General features: G+C 37.5%; 1 protein-coding gene across 8 annotated transcripts in view; it reads right to left on the bottom strand.

Moving 5' to 3' along the window:
• Nucleotides 1-9,869, bottom strand: part of CSNK1G3 (casein kinase 1 gamma 3) — a 75,066-nt gene extending 65,197 nt beyond the window's left edge. For 4 of the 8 annotated variants that reach the window (XM_027670857.1, XM_027670862.1, XM_027670864.1 and 1 more), the window contains exon 1: nucleotides 9,405-9,521. The gene's annotated coding sequence lies outside the window, so the exon portion shown is untranslated. Of the gene's footprint in view, nucleotides 1-9,030; nucleotides 9,050-9,400; nucleotides 9,522-9,779 lie in introns of those variants that run through there. The other 4 variants (XM_027670859.1, XM_027670866.1, XM_027670858.1 and 1 more) reach the window with 4 other exon arrangements.
• Nucleotides 9,870-22,409: the final 12,540 nt, after the last annotated feature.

The raw sequence follows: 22,409 nt of genomic DNA, 5'->3' as shown, positions 1-22,409 counted from the left end.
AAGACACTTGTTTATTTAAGAAAGCAAATATCCTAATTTCAAAGGCAAATGAAATCTCCTTACAACAGATCATGCAGGTGCTCAGCTGTGCAATGTTTCTCAGTGTGCATGGCTTCAAAACACCTATTTTGATTTGTGCTCTTCAGCACTCCAAGGCAACTAGCAGGTCACAAGAGCATGTAAACTTTGTTTGCATTACCAGAACTTCCAACAACACGATGTTTGTATCTCAAGTACCTTCTACATTACCGCTTCTTTTTTACTTAGAGGTCTAAGTTTTTCACAGACTCTTCAGTTCACTTTCTATGAGTAACTAAGACAAATGTACTGTTCAGGCAGTGTCCAGTCTTTTTGCACTTCTACATTCTGAAATATCAACCCATTCTATATTAGCATAATAGTTTTGCAAAACAAAACAAGAACAGAATTTATTAATGTTGGTGTACAAATTAGACTGTCAGCATACCTGAAAATTAAGTTTTAAGAAAACAAATTGCTTACTGTTACATAAAATTCTGTTTTATGGGGAAAATCATACAAATCTGTTACTGAAACTAAGTCTACATAGATAAAGTTTCAGTCCACAAACGCTTATCAATGAGATGCACTCAAAGAAGCAGCCTAATTGAAAATGTCAAGGTAAATCCAAGTGGCTTTCTCATGAATAAAAATTTACACAACCAAGCCTCCCAAAAAGTCATGTTTTCTTCTCTACTTGTACACATACTAAAAAAAAAAAAAAAAGAAATACATTTATCACTTACGGTATCAACTGCCACACACTACTTTCAATGAACATAATTAGTTCGAGATTCTGGAAGGAGCTTTTCAATTTGCATGCATATAGCTATTTCCCTAGGGAAAGTTCACCAGCAAACTGAATATAGCCACATATAACCTCCTTTAATGCACAAAATCTAACAGCTTTATTTACACATTTAATCAAACCTTCCTCTGTACAAAAAGTAACCAAAAATATACCTCATCTTTATTGAAGCTTGTTTAGAAAGTCTATTCTAGTTAAGCTAGTGTAATTTTTCTTGTACCAAGGTTTAAAGTCACATAAACAAATCTGAGGGCTGTCAATATCCAAACTTCAGTATCTGTTCTGTACATTTAATTTTGCCAATTGAAAGGCTACTACCTAACAAACTTCACGGTTTTCCACCACCCAATTGCCAGTTCTGGTCAAAATACTGTCACATCAGAAGACCTGTAGAGTACTCAGTCACCCCAACTCAATACAATTTTTCACAAATGACAGACAGGACTAACTATGTAGCAATTAAGATCTCTGTGCAATCACTTTATCTCTGTTAACTCAAAACAAAGACCAGCTGAAGATTGCTATCTCTGGTCATTGCATAAACATTTATAATTTCTCATTGACCTCGAAGACAAGTTTGGCCCACAAATTGCACTTCATCATAGGCTTTCACAACAAAATCTCACCAACTTCACTTCAGGATTCCATGCCAGTGAATGCATTTACTTGATTAAACTTTGGTGCATCCATACTTCTTGCACTATCATATAATCATCATTTTAGAGTAAAAGTTGAAAGTCAGTTTTCAGAAAGGAGAAGCATAACACAAGGAATAATTTTTAAAAATCTAATATGACAGTATGAAGGCTGATGTACTATAGAGCAGAGAAAGGACATCACTGATGGTTAAGCAATATTTCAATCATTTTTTTTCCACTTTTCCCTCACCACACTCATACAAACTTAAATGGGCTATATTGTCCACAGCTGACAGAAAACTAGTGCTGAGCTAGCTAATACTACATAATGGAGGCTTCAATTTTCTACACCAAACATTGTATCACAGCACTAAACTGTTACAGCAGAACAACTGAAAGGTACAGATTAGCTTCAAACTAGGCCAGCGAAACTGTAAAGTTAACACATCTAAAAGTTAGAAAACAAAGCAAAAAGAGCATTGCGTTTCATCTAACACCATAACTACATCTGAATACAAAATTAAGCACCAAAGTGAAGCATTCCAGTCCTATGTGAAGAAAAAAAAAAACCCAAACATTTTCTCAGAGTCCAAAAGACACTAATTCTGTCTTCAGGTTAGAATTTTGATAGGATAAAGTACATAGTGTGCTGTAGCATTCCACAGTGACTGTGAAGATCAGTTCTCAAAATAAAATACATTTCTAATTCACTGAGACAATTCCTCCTCTCACTTATCTTTAATTACATGGTCAGATTCTACTTCAAAAACTTAGATGGGAGCCAAATTCAAGTTATATAACTTCGCATATAAGGAAAGGGATAACTCACAGTACAGGAAAAATTTTCCAGAGTAAGTTTTGCAGCTATAAATCTGTCAAAGTTTTCTGACAATAAAAAACTACACGGCAATTAAGTGATTCTGCTCTTTTAGTAGTCTGCATAAACTAAATAAGTATCTTCTACAGCAATCCAACTACTTTACTATGAAATATACTTGCAACTCTCCTCACTTGTATGGCTTTCACTGCAATGTATACCTAAAACGTCTTTATTAAATTGAAACTAGAGCATTACAGCCTCTAAAAGATAAAAACTTTTTTTTTCTTGTTTTATAAGCTTAATGTGGAATAAAATGGTATGGATAAAGTCTCAGACACCACACCAATTAGAATCATGCTTGCCACCTTTGTATTGAATGCATAAGATGCATAGTGACACAAATTTAATGAAAAACACTAGGTAAGATCTTGGATTCATCAATAGTCATGTAATATAAAACATACTTAAACCACTGATTTCCTATGGAACTGAGGGGAAAAAACAAGTCTCCCAATGCTTTATACAAAACCAAACAATACAGAATATGAAATCATCTGGTATAAACTCAAAGTTCTGCGAACAAAATAACCTGATGCTATTGACATCAGTTTTCCAAGGTCTGAAACAATTACTTCATTACAAGGATTTTAATTAAAAAGAATTCTCAAGCACTAAAATGAGAAAATGTCAGTATTTTGATATAAGTACTGTGTAGTAAATTCTTAATGTACTACTTAGGAAGACTAGGATAGATTCAAACTAAGCAAATTGTTCCTCAAAAGCATCAACATAGCTAAGCTTAGCTGTCTACAGATTAGTGTTCAACGCCCACACAGACTCAGTACAGTTATTTCAGCTTGTTGGATATCTTCCACATTTCCACAGTATTCCCAGGCTTCCCTCTGATAAATCTTGAGCTCTCTTTTTTTGCAAAACCCTTTGTTTCTTCCCACAATAAAACCTTCCCTTCTCACTCAGCAAGGAGAGATGTACTATTGCCGGCCTAGTACTACAAGCTGCAAGCTGAATACAGAACAGATAACATCCTTTCTTCACCATGGATAGCTAATATCTACTATGTGAATTGATTTTATGAAGCTTATAGGAACTTATCTTCAAAGGCATAAAAATCTAAGCCTGGTAAAAAGCACCCAAAAAGTTCCATATTTGTATAGGCAGCAGATGAGAGAACTGCAGATAAAAATACCTTATTTCTTTTTAAAATAGACTTTTTTTTGGGAAGAAAATTCAAAGTATAATGAACAGATTTCACTTAAAAGCTCAAAACTGGAAAATTTAGATCAGAAATTCAAAGAGCACTTCTGAAAGGCAAAGACATCTCCCAGTTTGACAAAAGCTTAAGAGCAAATCTAGTCATTCTGTCTTCCTGTTGTCTGTTAGAAAAATTCTTCTGTCTCTCTTTACTGCTACCTATAAATTCAAGTTTCATCATTTGTTATTTCTCCACATTTAGGGATGCCTTAGCCTACCGGCAGCAAATGTTAAACAGAAACTTTTATAACCTGATACACAGAGCAACCTACTCCCGGAACATTGCAAGAAATTAATGCATACCAATTGAGGTGATCTTCCACAGAAAGAGAAAGAAAAAACATTTTATACTGAACTTCTTTGTTTTCGGAAGAAAGTATTTGCAAGACACAACTAAGAAAATACTAGTGGTTGAGGTTAGAGTGAAACCTTAATGCAATCATGTCCAACTCCAACCTCTATAGTATTACTTTATTTTCCCACAATTACTGCACATTTAGGATTCAAGATAGCTGTATTTTTATGGACATCCTACTGCCATCAAAAATACCAATAGTATCTGAAATTAAATATGTACTTCATTTTAAGCTAGCAGATCTCCCCTAAAGCAACACTGAACTCCTTTCCAAGATTGCTTTATACCATTACATTAAAAAGCTGCTGAAATGTGAAGTCTTCCATGCCTTTACACACAGTCATGTTGGCTGCTTCATTTAAATTCAGAGACCTAAAACAGAAAATGCTTAGTGCCTTAAATACAGAGAGGTACTCATGGGATTTTTCTACATATAACAATACAATTTTTAAATAGTACTTTCTTCTGTGCTGCAGAAGTGTGCCCTACCTTGGACTAAATCACAGCTTCCAATATCACAAAGGTAACCTGCCAGAAGCCCATATCTTTAAAGCACTTTATACAAAAATACAGCCCATGCAGCTTTCACAACATAACAGATGCAACATTTACTAGTGTGGTGGTTTGGGCTAGGCCTTCCTTGGTGACCAGTTTGTAACCAAGGAAGGGTCCAGATTTACCCAGTATTCCCTACGATTTTTACGTGAGCCAGACTATAAGAAGAGAGGAGGAGAGGCCTTCGCTCTCTTTCCTTCCGGCGGCTTGGAGGTGCAGGTTCCCTGCTGTTGAGTCTGCCGTGTTGGGGAGCGAGGCCTGGCTAGGCCTTGCCGACCTTGGGAGACAGAGGTTGCCGGCGATCGTTCCGGAGCGACTCTCGGTTGTCCCAGGAGAGTAGTGAGATATCTTCTTTGCTAACTCTTTTGTTCTTTAGTTACTAGATCTCGGGCTACTGATTGGGATATATATATATATATATATTTTAGTTTTGTTCCTTTTCCCCTTCCCCTTTCCCTTGTGAAATTGTATATAAGTGTAAATATATTTATATATATCAGTTTGGTTGTTCTCTCTCTCGTTTTCAGGTTTTTCTTAGTTTTTTCTCCCTCTTCTCCCTGAGGTTTTTTTTGTTGGGGGGGGGACTTCTGGTGGTAAGGTTTGGAGACTTGGCAGGGAGCCAGCTTCAAACCATATCAACTAGGCAATTAGCACTTCAAGCTCAAAGACATACTGAACCAAAAAGAACCATTTTAAGGCTACAATAGAACCTAGTCTGAAGTTTTGTTATGAAAAATGCAATTAGACAAAATAATGGGTTCGCGCAATGGCGCTTTCCTCCTGCTACAGGTGGCCACACTAGCTGCTGCTCCTGTTGCTCCAGCCTCAGTGCTCCAACATCTCAGTGAAGCCATCAGACCTCCTAACCCCACAGAAAGCTCACACACTCGACAGTAACTCATACTGAACAGAAGCTGAATCAACTCAGTGGAAGACACAAGAGACAGGATACAGAGCAGGAGTGTGTAGAGAACTGCACGGCTGGGAATGAAGCAGGGGAATACCTGGAAGTAGAGAGGGATAGCCTTTTCAGCAGCCTGGAACACAGCTGCAATGGCTGGTGTTCCACAAACGGTTGAGTGCATCTCTTAAAGGACACCACACTTGTTCTCAGCAACATCCACAGACAAACTGCCACCCAAACAGCACCTTTAACTGTGCTGCTGCTGGAATCTGTTCCATCTACATTGTTATTTTACATGGTTTACTGAAAAAAGAGCATAGGACCTCACAAATTACCTAGTGAATAATTCCAGAGACTGTAAGAAAGTGTCGCAAACCACATACTTCAAACTGAAATCTAGGCTCTGCTTGTCATAAAATATCTCTGTATTTTTGAACTACTGAAAAGGACATCATCCACCACTGTTACAGTCCACATCCTGTCTCAATTAAAAAAAAAAAACAAAAAACCAAAAACATTCAAACGTGGTTGATGAAGGGTATAAATTACCACCCAGGTAAATCTGGGGGAAAATTATTTCTAGGAAAATGACATTAAATTACTAATAGATTTCAGTTAAGCAAAACAGTTACTAAAAAAGTCTTGGTATATTAAAAGCATAACTGGCTAGTAAGCTTACAGACAAGATCATAAAGCCTGAGAAAACACTGTTGTAAATATATTAGTGATGTTCTACACAAAGTCAGATTAAGTAATAAACCTACTTCAATATGCAAATCTTACCCGTGTGTCTGTCATGGACTTTTGTGACCTGCAGTTATCTGAGTAAACATTTTTGCAAAGACAGTTCTGACTGATCAATATGTCTCCCCCCATTCCTAACTCCACTGCACAAGGCAGGTCACCAGACACACAAACAGCAAGAAAATTTTACAGCTTTCCATACCTACAGTATACTTATTTTGTATAAAATACCCCTTTCTGAACAGCCAGGAGTGAATTTTATCTATTAAAAAGCTTTTCTAGACATTCTCAAAAACATCAGATAAAGGAATAAACGAGAGGGAAGAGTGGATGTTAAAAATGCTGTGAAAAATGCTCTCTGTCACAAATGAAGGAACATGAAGTTCAATAAACATTCTAGAAGAAAACACTGGTAAATACGTTTATAATACTCTCAAAGTGTTGCATATTTAATATTTATAAATATTCTCTACAGCTTTTTTTAGAAAGAATCCTCCTACTTATTAATTTAAGGCAATGAATATACCACCCATAAAACATTAGAACTAAATTTAACAGGTGAGCTAAATCTGACTAAAATAAATTAATCCATACTTTTTTAACCTAGCTCAGTACTACTTACTAAGAGTTTCAGAACTTCTTCTGAAAGTACTGCTTTCAGAAAGCTCCCTAAGTAACCACAAACCAAACCTATTCTGCAGCATGGATTGGTGTGCAATGTCTCCTCTTCTACACCTCCCCTTTGCCAAAGAGGAGACATTAAATTATGGCTTACCTAAGATCACAGAGAGGGTTAGACATTCCAGTCACTGCCTTTATCTGTGATCACCAGCCTAGTGTTTAACTACTTTTTTACTAGTCTGCTTTTATTCATGCAACTCTTTAGCTCAAACACACACATTTTTCTTCACCCAACTATTTCAGCATTGGCTCACAAACCACTAGAACCTTAGTAACAGTGTCTAAGATGCTACTCAGAAATACACTTAGAAAAACAAGCTCAGCAGCAGCAGGCTTGACTTCACTGCACTGGTTTTGCAGCAACATTGAGGAAGCATTAAAATGCCTACATAGCAAAAAAAAAATCAAATTAAGGATTGTCAGTAAGTATACAACAATTACATCAAAGTTACTTTTTTAACTTTTAATAGATATAGGAAACCAATTACACAGAAGTCTGAAAACACCTTTGAAAGAGTGTTAAAGGCCCAAAAGCAAAGCAAAAAACATGTTTTAATTCTTTTGCCTACTCTTCTAGGGTACATTAGTTGGAAACATACCATTTACATTGTTAAACAACTCCCAGGTATCATCTTCATTTTAAGATCATCTAAACACAGCCCACCGCTGAAAAGCACTATCCCAATCTTCCCTTAAGAACTGTCACGCATTTTGCTCTTACAGCCTCAGGTGAGGTATGAAAGATTGACTGAGAACTCCTGCCATTAATTTGCAGCTGAATCAATGAGCTTAAACTTGGAAGAAACAGCATGTCAAACTCCCTTACAACTTTATGATTCCTGTAGTTTATGTGTGCATCTAATCACATTATTACTTTTATGTATGCCACTCCAAAAAAATCAATTAAAAGTAAAAAGAAAAACGTAAAGAACAAGAAGTAGCCTTATGTTTTGTTTACAACAGACTGACATAAAACATTCAGCTGGAATAATTTCAGAAAAGTTCGATACAATTACTACAGTTGATCAGTTCCTTAGAAAGTTCTTGCTTATAATTAGAAGATACTGAAGAAAAGTAACCACTGGCACTTCCCTCTTCTTCACATTTGATCTATTTTTGCCTCAAAGACATAACTAAACTAAATTTATCTTCAACAGCAGGAAACTTCCTAATATTTTTTAAACAAGTTTTTAAGACAAAAGTAAAGATGTTACAAATGCATGTAACTTTGATATTTCTTATCACAGAACAATTTAGTAACTAGTGAACCATGAACAGCCCTATTTTCATGGGACAAACCTTGCAGATGCAGTGGGGACACTAAGTTTTGATAAACTGCGCCAGCTTTAAAAATGCACTTAATCTAATTATGAGACTATTAAAAACTGAAAAATTACCACAGGAAGTAAAATCAGCCTTGTTAATTGTAAATAAGTAAACTGGATGAGGCAAAACTCTTTTGTAGGTTCAGTTACCTTTTTTTTTTTAGGGAAGAACCACTTCAGAAGGGTTAAGATAGGGCCTGTAATTCTTCCAAACAAACAGGCTGAATCTCTTTACTAACCTTAAATACACTTATTTTGATCACACAGGAAAAAAAAATCCCTACAGAAAATGCGATGTATCACTGTATCAGAACTGGTAATCTAGATTCTAAAATTCATTTACATTTTATAAGCCAATACAACTATTTGATTCAAAAGTAGAGTGGTAAGAGAAAAAGATTAATTTCATTAGCTCATTTCATTAGTTGAAAGTCATCCCCAGTTGATGTAACCAGTCTGCTGTTTGCAAGGTAATTTCTCCTTTTCAAGCCAGCATAATAAAATACCACTTATTTCCACTGAAAATACTGTTTAACTGTTGAAACCTCTCAATTCAAAAGAAACTGACTAAAGGATGTTGAAGTCGAGAGAAACATCCCCTAAAATATAGTTAACACAGAAACCTCTACCTTATCTTTTCCCTCTAAAAGTAAAATTGCATTACTCCCATTTTGGATTTTAACATCCCAATGGAGCTCAGGATAAAACGCATCTACATGATACCAATTTGTGTTCTGAAAAGGTGTGAGTCTACAGAGCAGGGAAGTTGTTTATCCCTACAAGTAGTCATAACCCAGGTAGCAAGGCTTAATATGCTTAACAGTGTGCCTCACTTACGAACATGCTTAAGGACATGCAAAATAAAGGATAGTTATGCACAGTATATATTTCAAACTATGTATGTACTTACAAAAGTTCTTACGTACAAAGGGCACTAAAAAAAAAGAAGAATCTTCGATTACATTCCAATTCCTTTCACACACTGCATGTCACTTTAACGCTCATTAAAGGTGTACCAGCAAAGTCAATAGGAATGCCTGAAAATAAGCTCTGTACAAGTTCCACGGCGAATCACCTCAAACATCACTCTCCGAGACTTTAATTAAGCAAACTTAAATCCACTACATTCAGAGTGTGTTTGTAAATAACTTTTTTAAAAGCAAAACAAAAGGCAAAAATAAAATAGCAGAGCACTGGCAGCTCAATTTGCCTCTAACCCGCTAACCCAGCACAACTGCACTCTAGCAACCTGCTTCTAGAGAACAGGAAAGCGCACTTACTCACTTGTTCCTGCAAACCCGACTCGGTGCCCGCCAGGGAAGCGCTCCTTCGGGAGAGGGCACCCGGAGGTCTCTCAGCGGCGGCTCCTGCCAGCCGGGAGCGCAGCCGCAGGGACGCGCCGGGCCCCTCCCGCGCCGGTCGAGCCCCGCAGGCCCCCGGCGGCGGCGCCCTCCGGCCCCGCCGCACCCCCGGGCACGGCCCCCGCACAGGCACAGCCGTCCCGCTCCACGCAGCCCGGGCGGCCGCCCCGACAGCCGCCGCGGCCCTTGCCCGCTCCGCGGCCGCCGGGGGAACAGGGAGGGAGCCGCTCCAAGTCCTCGGCCCACGGGGGTGCTGCGGCTGCCGCCGCTCCGAGAGGCGGCCGGGACTGAGACCTACCGGCGAGATGAGGGGAGCGGGGCGCAGGCTCGGCGTGCGGCCCTTCACCTCCAGCACCGCTTCCCGCCCCGCCCCTGCCGCGGGGGCTCGGAAACGGGGCTGGCCGGGGGGGCGCTCCGGGGCGGAGGGAGAGATGGAGGCAGAGAGACCGGTGGCGGCGGCGCTCGGAGCGGACGCCCCTCCCCAGGGCGGCTCAGGCGCTGCGGGCGGGACGCCCTCTCGCGGGTGATTGACAGGGAGCGCCGGCAAATCGAGGGGCGGGGAGAGCCGGGGAGGAGGCGGGGCTTGTGGGTGGGCAGAGCGGACAGCCACTGAGGGCGAGGTGGGGCGGGGCAGCGCGAGGGGGCGGGGCTGGCCCGGGGCGCTCTGAGAGGTCCGTTCGCGCTTCGGGCGCAGGGCGGAGACCGCCCACCCCCGCTACCGCCGACCGCTGCCCGCGAAACTGAGCCCTCCACGGCAAAGGAGCTGCGCGCCTCCCTCGCCTCAAGCCTCTCCTTAGTAGCGGCAGAGGTACTTGTTTAAAATGAGAAGGGCTGACTTGCAGGGATTACCCCGTGCCCGGCGGCGGCTGAGCCAATGCCAGACCGCAGCCGCGGGGCGCTTGGAAGCGCATCTCTCTTTAGTCCTCTACTGGGTTCTGGTCCCCGAAATGCCGGCAACCTTCGGCGCCTGGCAGTTCTCAAAAGTGCTACTGTCCTTGCGGTCCCCGGATTTGGCAGCACCGCTCGTTTGACGCTGTAGTTAAAGGTGGGTGAGGTTACGCCCTGCTAGTTGCACTCGGCATCCTGCATTCCCTGTGTATCCCTGCAGGAAACGGGGAAATCAGAACTCCGCTCTCACTTGATACCTACAAGAGCTGCCGTGTAAGTATTGAAAAAAAATACACTTACAAATTCTAGAAAATAGACTGCGTGCTAAAATAGCTCGTGCTAAACAAAGATCTTTAGGCCCTTTTCCTGTTCTCCAATCAGGACAGAGTAGCATTTAGGCCACTAAGGTCTAAGGCTTTAAGTAAAAGAATTATTTTTTTTCCATTTGAAGGCTTAGAAACAACTTTAAAAGTTTATTAAGAGCTTGTTGTGCAGTCATATGGAGGAAAGAGAATGCAAAGGATAAGTGTTGCAGCTTCTGACAGATCTTGGAGTATTGCTTGTTGAAATAATTTTGTACATAAAGTTGGCATCTTCCAGAACATTCCAGAAATCCTTGCAGAACAAGGAATTAGGAGCAATATAGATGCAAGAGACTTTCAGAAGTCATTTGTTCAGGCTTCATTCCGTTGTCTCAGTAGATACTGAATTACTTTTGCCAAAAGTTCTCCATAGACAATCTATGCTGTTACTCCCATAAGAGAGATTTTGCTGATATTTGACTGTGATCTTACAATTTAGGCCCATTGATTATTGCTCTGTATTTGTGCCAAGTACTTCACAGTGTGCTTATATATAAGGCAGGCCTCAGGAATGTCTTGTCATTCATTCTCAGGAACGTGTAACTCCCCACGTACCCTGTGGAGCATAAATTCGCCTTCAGAACTTTTAAGTTTCCTCCAGCTGTTCACCTGATGTTCTCTAGCATCATACAGGATGCAGTTTGAGGACAATACAGAGAGGTTTGTGCTGTTTTGCTTAAAAAGTTTCCCTTCTGTAAAAGACGGCTTCATCAAAGAGGAGGGATCATATACTTAGTTCCAATTAGTATTGCAGGATCCTGACAGACACAAGCATTGCCATCTCACAACCAACTAAAGCAGAGACAAAGACAAGTCTTGCATTGCTGTGATTCCAGATTCGTTTTGTGAAATCTGTCCTTGAGTTTTCCATCAACTGGAAATTTGTCATCAGTGGACACATTTTCACTGGTACTAATATTGTGTTTCCCAAGCTTTTCTAAATAGGTGGTCATAACCTAACAAGTGGAGGCTTATTTTTTTATGCAAAAGCTGTAGGATATTTTTCCAGTTAAGTTATAAGTTCTGACTTAAGAAAAAAAAATAAATAAATCATTGGCCTTTAGTTCAACTCAACAAATTACCTAATAACCTATAATTCTAAGATTTAGGTGAAGAACATAAAGCAAAAGGGAAAGAAGGCTTCCACATCTTAGAATTTTAAAAATGCATCACTTTCAGGTAGTTAGAATTACAGTCAGGCTGCAGTGGTAAAGAAAGTGGATGATTGCTACATTTAAAACATCTTTCCAGTCCTCATCATTAAGAGCAACGGAGACATACCAGTATGCAGTATGTCAAATACATGAAATGCTGTGGCTTCAACTCTCTAACATTGTGATGGTTTAATCCCAAACAGCAACCAAGCCCCACACAGCCACTCGCTCACTCCCCCACCAGCGAGACTGGGGAGAGAATCAGAAGGATAAAAGCCAGAAAACTCCTGCTTTGCGATAAAGACAGATAATAGCAAAAGTCATGCACACAACCAAAGCAAAACAAGAAATCATTTCACTGCTTCTCCAAGATGGCAGGGCCTCATCACGTGTAACAGTGACTCGGGAAGACAAACACCATCACTTCAAACATCCCACTCTTTTTTCTGTGATAGGGAATATCCCTGTGGTCAGCTGGGGTCAGCTGTCCTGGCTGTATCCCCTCCCAACTCCTTGTGCACCCACAGCCTACTTGTCGGTGAAAGGCAGGAAACCAAACAGCCATGAGCAACAGATTGAGAAGGCCTTGACTCCTTGTAAGCACTTCTCAACATTAACTGAAATATACATGTGTCACCAAAACTGTTTCCAGCACAAATGCAAAACACAGCCCCATACTAGATACTATGAAGAAAATTTAAACCATCCAGCTAAAACCACCATGTGACCACCACAAAATGTGATGCACTTTGTGATGTACATGCATGGATGCTGTTTCAAGTGAAGGAGAAAGTACTTCCGGTGTTTAATCTTAGACTGAGCATTACTGCTTTCATGGAATCCTCTGAAAATTCCTGCCCACACAGCAAAGTAATGGAGTTTGCCAGATACCATACCACTTAACTTTCCAAAACTTTTTTTTTTTTAAAGTACTTTGTTATAAAAGTGACGTGATATTTCATTCTCTGTAATATTTCAATTTTCATTTTAATACTCATCATTTTGCACTATTTCAACAGCTGTTTCTGATAGCCTCCACAATTTCATTTATGCTGTGTTTTTCTAATGAACTTAGTCCTGTTCGCCATTTTAAAATATTTAATTACTAGATATTAATAAATAAAATACTTGCACTAGAAACCCAGAGGCATGACAGCTGGCTTTAAAGTATTATGGTTCAGCTTTCCCTTTTAAAACTTAAAAGCTCTTCCAGCTTGTTAAGATCTTAATTCATTTCACACATGTGGAAGAAATAATCTTCCTTCCTTCCATCCTATGTTTTAAACTCATATTCATTTCTGAATAATGCTCTTTTCTCCACTGTTGTATGATTTGAGCCAGTCAAGCTCATTTAGAATAATTACTCTCACTATGGTATCTCAATCACGGTCCCCTTGAATTTCTTCCATTCAGGATCCTGTAACTTAATCTATGTGCCTAAGAAGATCTCAACACCTAAAAATAGAGCTAAACAGGCAGTAATATAAGCTGCTGCAGTAAATTAATTCTTTCTTATGGATCATCCAAATTCTGTTTGACTACTCTTTAGCTTAAGTTCTTTTTATTCTGGACTAAAATTTCCCAATGTGTGATACAAAAATTACTGCAACATAGTAAACTACAGCGTCATAAGCCAGCACTTAGCCAATTTAGCCCTATTTGGAGAGGCAGTGGAGGGAATTTGTTCCTGGCTGCTGTAAATGTGTGCCTGCAAAGAGAGAAAACAAACAACACTGAGTACCTTCCATTTGTTCTAAAGTTCATGCAGTTTGGCTGATGTGAGGGAGAAAGCCTTACCTGGCTGGACTTAGCAGTATCCTCTGCAGATTGGAGTTGAAGTCCACTTGTAGGTTCCAAAATTTTAGGACCACAAGGAGCATTTTATAGTCCCCTTCTGAAGGTAGAGAGCACAGCCAGGACCTCAGATTTGTTAATACCACGTGAGAAAAATGTGGGGCTCGTTCTATTCCTGGTGTAGTGCTGTCACTGCTAAGGATGGTGGCAAAGAGCATTCCCAGTTTGAGAATCTTGTAATACATCAACCTCACACATCATACAACAATAAGAAATTGACAGAATGTCATTACCTTAAATAAAAAAAACCAAAAACCTTCTTTGGCTGCTTGTGTCATCTGGCCTACATACAAAGATTGTACTACTTTCTCTTCACAATCCTGAAGTCTTTGGTTGAGCTGCCTTTTCAGGATTTTACTGGTCTCCATTTTTCTTCAGAAGAACTCCCTGTAACTTGGGAGGAATACTCTTATATGAAGGAAAGATGTGAAAAAGTGCTGTGATCAGGTTGATCCCCTCCATGTGACTACACAAATTGAGCTTTTAAAAGCTGGTGGAAATCAGAGCTGAAAGGAAAAAAAAACAAAACAACAAACCAAAAGAAAAAAATAAGCAGAAGCAAGAAAAGGATATGTAGAACTCTACTGGTGACATGCCTCAACTGCATCAAAATGTATTTCTGTACATCTGGGAAATTAGCCTGTTAAATTCTATAATATAAAAAAATGAGTTATGTCAAGAGAAAGTACTGAAAAGGCCACATGCATGAGAACCACGTGATGACGTACAGAAACACAGGCACTTTGGCAGAATGCTAGAATTCTCAAGTTTGAGAAAGTGATCAGCAATTTGATTGTTGATCTAAGGCTGCTTAATGTACAGAGAGGATTTTGTTTGTTTTAAGCATTTAATCATAGACCTGTTTCAACCAATGGTAATCACTTTGTCATTTATCCAAGAGGTTGTACAGAAGTTACATATATTTTCATGTAAGTAAAAGGGATCATCAAAGCTCAAAGTTTAGGGAAAAGAAAAAATGGTGGTAGAAAGTTTTCTGCAAAATTTTTAAGAGGCATTTGAAAAGATTTTCTGTCCCATAAGCACTTTCAAAGCTAAGCTTCCCAGTAACTGTTGAAAATAAAACTAGATCCTTTTGTCAGAGTATTTAGAAATAAATGTATTGATTTCATTATAAAGCTATTTCTTTGTTTTCATTCTTTGATTCCAAGTGTAACTGTTCTAATTTAAAGCTAATACAGACTTTTTTAAAAATGGAGCTTTCTTTCATTAATATATAGAAGGTATTTTTAAGAGTAATTTTTCTCTTTCAGTAGTATAAATTTCCTTGTATTCTCTTTACCCCATTTTCTGTTTTCAATATGTCTTAGAAATATCTTCATAATTTTGGAAGATTAACTAAAACAAAAGAGAACAAAGAAACAAATAAAAAATCACCAAAAAACCCTTCCACAAAACAGCAGAAATACTGCTGATTTTCTGATGTAAATTTTTTCAATCTTTTTCAGGCACTGCATCTTTGTGATTCTTTTCCTCTTTTAACGTAACAGTAAGGAAGTATAAATAATCTATCTATGTGTTTCAAGCTATTCCACAATATTTCTGCTTCCTTTCATAAGAATAATTAGTTTCAAGGTTTTTAAAATACTATGTTTGCTAATATATCGCAAACTACATGAGAAATTGTACTTGATTTTTATGCCAGCTGCTAAATGGTTCATGATTTGTCTTTGCCAATATTTGTAGTTCTTCCTAATCCTTTCACTTGAAGAGGAGCAATGAATAGTCCTTTGTCTGAATCTAAATTTTTACCTTTGTTACACACAGCACCCTGCCCTCAAATCGATTCTCTAGTTTATGAGTTGTTTGAATTCTACCTTAGAAAATCAATAGTGCATTAGTCACTAAGTACTAATTCTTAGTGCACACAGTACTAACAAGGGGACTCTTCTACAAAGCAAAATTTACATTTTTCAACCATTATTCTAACTGCTGTCTTCAGTCACTGACCCACCCACTCTACCCCCTAATCATTTCCAGAATAGATTATTGAAGCAATAAAGAAAAAAAAAAAGTCTTGGAGGCAGCTAGCAAAAATGCAGAATAAACTATTTTTTTTCTATAGACACTTCCATCTCTGTCTCATTCTTTCATAGAGCTGTTGTCTTTCCCACATATCAAATGATGGCCTTCAGTGTTCCAAAAGAAATCTCACCGCCATCTGTATTCTGCTTCCCATGACAGTCTTAGTCTGAGAGATGAGACAAACTGTTTCATAATAGCACCAAGTTAATTTGTGTGCTGTTGTATTGAGTATGGTCAAAGTTACCAAATATAGTAGGAGATCACTTAAATGGAGAGAATGTGAGGTAGCAGAACTGTACTCAGATAAAGGCAGTCTAATTAGCTTGCTGAGTCACTGCAGATCTTTCCCAAAGCCAATTCTTTCTCTTTCAATGTCAAATAACATTACCAGGAATATCCTGTTACTTAGTAGAGATCACATATTCTGTAATCTCTGTAAACCAGATTTCTTGCACACATCATGGTCTCCCTTCATTTCAACACAAAAGCCTTCTGTGTGCCAGTTTTCCTTAACAATCTTTTGGAGTCTGTGTGTACCCTAGTTTTGACTACCCAAAATCACAAGGATTCCTTACTTCCCTTACCCTTACATGCCAAAAGCTATACCATTTGTGTCTCTTATTTACATTCCAGGAGTCGTTTTCCAACCTTGTTCTTCAGAATGTGAGTATATTTCCATTTTGCCCTTTCTATAAAACTGGTTGTTTGATAAATGGAAAATGATGAAGACACTCAAGTCTCTCTATTAAACAAGCAGAACAGATTCTGAAGGTTTTCTGTTTTCTCAGTTTTGGCTTTCTGTCTACCCAATCAATAGCATTCCGTTCATTGATACTAAAAAATTTTCCTGAAACAGAGTAATTGATCAGATACAGAGCTACATGGCAAAATTGTGGTTATGCTACCCAGACCAAACGGCTTTTGTATAGTAGAAGCTAGAGAATTCTCCGAAGATTTGTATCCTATTATACTGGCTCTTATGAAAAAGAATGTGAATACATATTTCTCATTAAAAGGTTGAAGAGAAGCAACTCATATACATCATCACAAAAGACATGCTTTCCTGTTGGAAATAACTAGTTTTACAGTAGTAAAATACGTATTCACATTTGTATTGCTTTTGCTTGGTTTTTCAAATGTAAATATTGTTCTGGATTGATCACTGTATTTTACATTTTCTCTGAAAATTGAGATCCGTGGACTATAATTCGCAGAAGGGAAATCAAGGATGAACCGGCCCTAAATAATAACTTTGCTGCTAAATCGCATTCAAAAGGAGGTACTCTTGGCTTTATTTATGTTTCTATTTATGCTATTGATTTCTTAACAGTTTCTTCCACTAATTTTGACCCTAAATAAGCCCTATATATTTTTTTAAGATATCAGTATTAAATTTCTGGAAATTGGATTCACATGGATTTGGAGAGCAAAATAAGATTTCCTGCTCTATCCAGAAATAGAAACCATTTATACCATCAGGTGGAACATAAGGGATGAGATATCTTGGCTTCCTTAGCATCATTGCCTTTTCATTAATTCAATAAAATTCTGTTTTTAAGGGCTGCTTATGTGCTCTATGTTGCTGCTATTATATAATTTCCTCTGGAAACTTGTTAATGAAGTGCTGAAAACATGGGTATTTCCACAGATTTCATCTTCCGTATTCATGAAAAGTAATAGTATATTCAGCAAAATGCTAAGCTCAGGGGATGATGATTACTATTACAAGATCAAGGACATTTCTATGAACTGCTTTTCTGTGAAAATCCTTGCATTCATAATCCACAAATTCTGGCTGCTGCTAGAGGATTGTGTGGGAAGGGTAGAGAGATAAAATACAATGTGAGCTTTTTGTTTTTACAAATAGATTTCTATACATAAAGTATTAGGCATGCTGTTTGTTTTTTTTTCTTTTATTTGGTTTTTTTGAGAGTGTTTTTAGTTGGTTGGTTCGTTGATTGTTTTTTGGGGGGAGTGAGGGTGGGGGTGTCCCAGTAATATGGTTATTACTTTAATCAATTGAACTGAAGAAAGGATTTTTTTTTGTAACCTGAAATCACACAAGCAAATGTCTGGTTCTAAGTATCAAATTTTATCCTCAATTATTCTCTGTCTCTAAAGGTTGGAAAGGTAAAATATATCCTGATTTATGTCCTGTATGATCAATTGAGACACTGGAATTTAACTGTGGATCCCTGAATTGAATATCTCATGTATTTATGAATATCTCATGATATCATGAGATATTCATTAATATCTCATGAGATATTCTCCTGTGAATATCTCACGTATTTCTTAACTTCACCTCCCTTGTTCTTCCCTCTGAAGACAAAGATATATTACTGCCCAGAGATATCATTGCATACTTCCATTCCCATTTGGAAAAAACTTCACAAAACTTCCCAAGGAAGTTTCCCCTAGATAAATTACTTTTATAAGATACATTATAACTGCTTTGTATTCATAGCAATCCCATCTGAAGACACACTAACAGTAAGATAACATCTGTCTGATTTAAAGACATACTAAGGGTTTTCCACTTGAACCAGGAAAACTGGAAGCCTGCAGCATCTTTGGAAATCAGCCCTTGGCCTTTATATGAGAACAAATGCAATCAGCATTCGGCAGCACCCTTGTTATTTGGCCAAAGGCCTTGAACCATCAATGCCCAGTGATTAGTAAAGAACAGAGCAATCACATATGAGACTGCCCCCACATACTTTTCCTAGTCACTAATTGCTTTCAGGTCAGGGAATTCCTTTGCTTTTCCTGCTTAGTAACCCTCAACAGATCTCTTTTACAATGTTACTGCAGGCTCCCTTTGAATTCTTGTCGAGTTTTTGCATTGACAACATCCTGTAGTGAGCAGATTCACAGAAAATGTAGCTGCTGCCAAAGAATTGTTCTTGTTTTGAATCTGGCTCCTTCCGGCCTTGACTCTTGTTAGAAGTCCCACTGAATTTGTGCCATCAGTGATTTTGCAACCTCTGCCATAACCCTCACTAAATTGCTTTTGCTTCTTTTTTTCAGACTGAAAAATCCCACCTTATTATTTTGTTCCTTGTAAAGAAGTGGAAAGAAGCTGTTACATCCGTTGGTCATCCTTCTTACCCTCCTCTGAATCTTTTATAGTTCCAATACATCTTTTCTGAGATACACGGATCAGAATGATGTTCCTTGGGTTTTTTCATATTACTTTTCAAATAATTCCTAACTTCCAATTTTCTTTTTTTTTTGCCCCTGTAGAACACTAAGTTGAAGTTTTGCACAAATGTTTCATAAACTAAGGTCCATCTTCTGCATAGTTATGATCAGCTCACTTCATGTTTGTTTGTCTTGAAGTTCATCTGGCATTTCAGCTGCTGGGTGATTTGGTCTTATAAGGTGCAGTGTAGTTCAGGAAGTTTTATCATTAGATCATCTGAAAAATCACACTGGTGCACATTTCTAAGATGCATTTAAAATACAGATCAAGCTTGGGTTTGTAGTTATCTTTTGTTTTTAAAACTGGGTGGCATTATAAGATGAAAAGGTAAAGGACAAGACATTTATTTAAAAAAAAAATGGAAATTCCTTCACACTAAATATGGTACAGGAAGCCAATGTATCACTGAAGATTTATCTCTGTGCATCTGACATCTTTTCAAAGAGTAAGCAATTTACTCTTTTCAAAATACTGCAGTTATTTTTCTTCCATTTAAATTGACCATGAAGTCTATATCTTTTTTTTTTCCATGTGGGAAAAAAAATCTCTGCAGTGTAGTTTTAGGTGAAAGCCATACAGCATATAGGCATTTAAACCCAGTTTCACTGCATAACTAAAAGTGCAAAGAGAGTATGAATGTCCACTTCATGGACAGTAGAACATAGAAGCTATGTAGCAGGATGTGGCTCTTTAAGGTGTTTGAAGTTGTTGAATTTGAGCAATAATGAAGATAAATATTAGGACGAAGAAAATATAGGAAGTATTTTCTGAATAGAGGATTGAGAAAGAGAAGGAAGGAAGGAAATCCTCTCGGGGGTCTGGACCTTTTTGTTGTGAGAGAAGTATGTCTTAATTGTTCTTGGTGTAGTTAATAAAAGCTTGGGAAGTATGAAATATATGCAGTCTACTTCCCCTCAGAATCTGAAATGACAGAAAGAAAAAAAAAATTGTAAGGATCTGAGTTACCAAGACATCACTCCAGTTCACAGAATCTAAACAAGGAACTATATGATTAACCACAGAAGCTAGACTGAACACTGAACGCTCCTGAATTAAACATAATGAACTATTCTTATGCCTGAAGAATGCTTACAGACTCTAGAAGAAAGGTAATGGAGAAAAAGGCTTGGATTCTATCAGGACATATCTATAGCTGAAAATAGATGCCAAAAGTAAAAGAGTAGAATGAATTTAAAGGACCGTGCCAACCCTTGAAAAAGGTGCCAGAGATAAAGTCCTTCTATTTTAATATTTTCTAATTTTACAGCATGCATGAGTGTGGTTCTCTCCTGGGGTGTGACATTCTCAAAGTGTTATGATCTAGTCTACTTTATGGCTGTTGAGTCCTAACATAAATCCTGCAGAAATAATTTCACCATTTTCCATTCAGTTGTAGTTTTAGTAAAATCTGTTAATAATGCTGTATTTTTCAGCAAGGCCAATTTAAATGTTCTGAGATAGCTTTCCACTGCTATTTCTCTACAGCTATTTCTATTACAGTAATTTTATGTAACACAGTCTTGTAGAGATATAATTTTGAATATATATAATATTTATTATGTGTCCCTATCAAGTCATAGGCTGTAGCACTGCTTGTGGTATAAGCTACATTGTATATTGATAAATATATGTTTTACATTTATCTTGATAACTATCTCTGCTATTATTATTCAAATTATCTAAACTGTCATATGCTCTACACTGGTTATATTTGCATAGAGTGAATTTTCAACTATTTCACTAGTTAGTTGTGTTTTATTTTTTCTCTGGCAAGGCTAACAAAAGTGGAACCTTGAGAATTCGTAGAAACTAAGAAGTCTTCTCTTATTCCTGCTATTCCATTCATATGCTATCCATTCTCAGACAGCCCCCTGTAAAAATTTTAATAACAACTTGTAGTAGACTACTTTTTCAGTTATTTAGATCATTGTGAAAAAAACAAATATACAAGCGAAAAAGGAACACAAAACCCCAAACAAACAAATGAAAACCCCAAAACAGCAAAGCCATTACATGAAGGGGAACTACTTTTTGTGTCCACGCACAATGTTGCTAAAATTAATTGGTGTTGCTCACCCAGTGTATTTTCAACATTCAACCAAAGGATGAAAGAACTAAACATTCTTTTATTCTCCATCTGAACAGTACTGCTATTCAAAGGAATCATTCCACCCGCCTCAACTTTGTTGAGAAAAATATACCAGCACTTTATCCAAGTTTATCTAACACTGCTTCTTCACTTCTGATCAATTTGTTCCTTATTTTTGTGACCAATACTCATGTAATTTCTTGAAAGCATAAATTAAGTAAATCTTGAAATCATCAATTTTAAATTCTCAATACACATACTGTAGGTATGTAACAGACACCATTAAATTAAATAATAATGTTATAAGAGGCCCTTAAAGATCATAATTTCCAACTCCCTGTCTCAAGACTACACCTACATTAATTCAAACCAATGCTTGTCTAGTCTTTTCCCAAAGATTAGACAATAGTCATGTAACTGGGCATATAGGCCAAAACTCGTCCTTGCTTTTAGTACTATGATAATCTATAAATTCTATACTATTGAAAACCATGTAAGAAAAAAGCTTCATTTTCTTTATAGGGATTATATTTATATTATTATGTTGCTTGCCAACTCTATCAGTAAAGGACAGACCTATTGGTTAAGTTTGGAAAGAGTATATAGCCAATACTTGCAGATGAACTTCTATGGCAAAAAAAAGGAAGATGGAACTGAGTGAGTTATTACTGACATAGCTTGATCTGCAATAAATAAATTAATTAGTATCCTAATGTAAAACCCTTTAAAGTCCATGGAAAAAATATTGGAAGTTGAAATGCTATCAAGCATTCAGATCGATAATTTAACCCACATTTCACTTGAAAAATAATTATTTTTATTCATGTAAAACTATTTTTCTCCAGGAATATATGTGATTATTTTGTTTTGTTGTGGAACAAAAATGTGAAAGTCATCATGTGTAATTTTCTTTCCAAGTATAAAGTTTTTAAGATCTGAAGGACGTACATCTCCCTATCATTTAGCATTACTGCGAGCCAAATGTAAAGTTATATGCATTCTCACTATTGAAAAGAACTCATGCAAAACATTCAAGACCTGAATACTCTTGAGCTTTTCTTCCAAGTGAAGTATTCTGTTGACTTCACTAAGACTGCTTACATTTTTTCGGGGGTGGCAGGGTGAGAAATATGATTTTTATGATGTTAAAAAAATCATTTATTAAGATAAAACCAAGGCTGAAATTTCTTAATGTTAAGAAATCACAAAAACACATCAAATTAACCTCAGAATATAATAAAGTGAAAACCCAATGCAAATAAGTCAGATTTAAATACTGGGTATCCAGTAAAAAGAAACCTTTCTAAATTGCTGCTTTTTCAGTCTTAGTATC

Source organism: Neopelma chrysocephalum, unplaced genomic scaffold (genome assembly GCF_003984885.1).
Source record: "Neopelma chrysocephalum unplaced genomic scaffold, ASM398488v2 Primary Assembly neopelma1_96942, whole genome shotgun sequence".
Lineage (NCBI taxonomy): Eukaryota > Metazoa > Chordata > Aves > Passeriformes > Pipridae > Neopelma > Neopelma chrysocephalum.
This window is presented reverse-complemented; position numbering and strand designations above follow the sequence as displayed.